The sequence below is a fragment of the Protopterus annectens genome, chromosome 1.part0 (assembly GCF_019279795.1).
Source record: "Protopterus annectens isolate FY-2018-M chromosome 1.part0, PAN1.0, whole genome shotgun sequence".
In the NCBI taxonomy this organism is placed as follows: Eukaryota; Metazoa; Chordata; order Ceratodontiformes; family Protopteridae; genus Protopterus; species Protopterus annectens.
Genome location: NC_056725.1, coordinates 1,472,993,518 through 1,472,995,559, shown reverse-complemented (window position 1 = coordinate 1,472,995,559; position 2,042 = coordinate 1,472,993,518). Strand labels below are relative to the sequence as shown.

Genomic DNA, 2,042 nt, shown 5'->3' with positions numbered 1-2,042 from the left:
CATGGATGACAAATTTCTGGTTTTGCTGCTGCCAAATAAACAATATCAGCTTGTTCCCTAAATGCTGTGCTAGGTTAGCCATAGTTATTTTCAAGTGACCACATCTAAACACACTGTTCTGTTACACTGTAATTATTACTGGAATCAAAGCATCCGGGTTATATGCAAATCACAGCCAAGCAGAAATACACAGGAAAACACAAAAATGTGCATGATGTACAATCACAAAGTGATCCCCAGTGAAACAGTCTGCCCACAACATAAACCACTGGTTGCCACAATCAGCTGCAAGCATTGGTCATAGAAGTATTTAAAGTCAACAGACATTTAACTGGCAGGGGGAATACCACAATCAAAAGAGTGGTTTCACCAGGGTGAAGCTCTTCTATTGACTCTTGTTGGATTGTACTCTGTGATTTCCCCAAATGTGGGAAACTCAACTGTATCATTTATGGTACTGGGGAACTGATGTGCTGTCTACTAGACTTATAAAGTCCCCGGTGGTCGTTAACCTAGTATATACCTATGAACCAGGCTGAAGACCTGGAAGTTGACTGCAGAGAAAGTCCAAAGAGTTCAATGAATTAGTCAGGGCTCTGGGACCTCTAGAAGAAGATCAGATAGATGGAGTTGATGAAGAATGGCAGCACCTCAAAACAGCATGTGTGAGGACTACAGAACAGATCTGAGAGTGAGCCAGGTATGGAAATAAGGTACACCAGGAAAGCTTGTAGTGAAATGTAAAAGTCCAGGAAGACAGTAAAAGAAAATATGCAGGAAAAAGTGGGAGATGGAAAAGATGGACTAGGCTAAGACGAATACTGGTTGACTAACAAAGAGGGTAAGAGAGGAGTTGCAATAGCAAAAAAAAAAAAAAAAAAAACAAAGCATCAGAGGCAGTCTACCAGTTTCTGGAATGTTCAGCGATAGATGGCACAAAGAAACTCAATCAGGTTGCAAAGCAAAGACAGAAAGTTAAAGAAGATATAAATCCTTCATCAGGGATGCAAGCAACAACCTGCTCATCAGTCTACAGGGCATCAAAGGCAGAAGGAAGGAATACTTCCAGCATCTTCTGAATGAAGAAACCCACAGAAGCTATACTTCCTCAGACACAGCCTATGATGAAAGACAAAGAGGTGTCCATCTTAAAAGTAAGAACAGTGGTAAGGAAAATTAAGTCAGTGAAAGGAGCAGTCTCAGGTGAGGTCTCAGAAGATATGATCAAGATGTTCAGGAAGACAGGGGATAAATGGGTCCTGAGGGTATTCATAGCAGTATGGGGAGAAAGGCATATCCCAGATAACTGGAGAACAAGCATACTATCCATAACTGTGGGCAGTACAGAGGTATCACACTTCTCTCACACTGCATGAAAGTTCTGGAGAGAGTCATTTATAAATGAATGCACAGAGTAGTAGAAAGTAAGATGGGAGATAAGCAATTTGGATTCAGATCAGGAGGCAGTACAACTGACCCCATGTTTACAGTGGGATAGACAGTTTTGAAGAAGTTACAAATTAGGAACGAGTCCATCTGGGCATTCCTAGACTTGAAAAAAGCATATGACAAGGCAAAAGAAATAACATTTGGGCAGGATTGCAGTGGTTCAAAGTCCCAGAAACATTGGCAGAATTAGTGCAGGCTATGTCCAAGGAACCAATGACTTGATTATGAACAGTGTTTGGTCTCATAGGGGGATTCTCAGTGGGACAGGGTGTACATCAGACTTCATCTCCAAGTCCACTGCTGTCCATACTGGCGATGGTCTACATTAGCAAACAGGTCAGAGGGCAGATCAATAAAGTTGATGTATGCAGATGATGCGGCATTACAGGCAGACTCTGAGCAAGAACTTCAGCAAAGGATAGGGGAATGGAATGCAAAACTGAAAGCACTTGGGATGAAAATGACTACAGATAAGACAGTTGTAATAGCAGCAATTCAGGGAAATCATAAGAAGCTGAGAACCGTGACAGAATGGAAGACAGTGGAAAATGTTAACACCTTCAAGTATCTTGGAGGGGTAGTTGAGGAGGAGG

The 2,042-nt window shown here is 41.9% G+C and overlaps 1 non-coding gene across 1 annotated transcript; it reads left to right on the top strand.

The window, feature by feature from the left end:
• The first annotated feature begins 323 nt into the window (after positions 1–323).
• On the top strand, positions 324–482 carry LOC122801998. Its single transcript, XR_006364839.1, has one exon. It is a non-coding gene; the product is annotated as a U1 spliceosomal RNA (small nuclear RNA).
• The last annotated feature ends 1,560 nt before the right edge of the window (positions 483–2,042 follow it).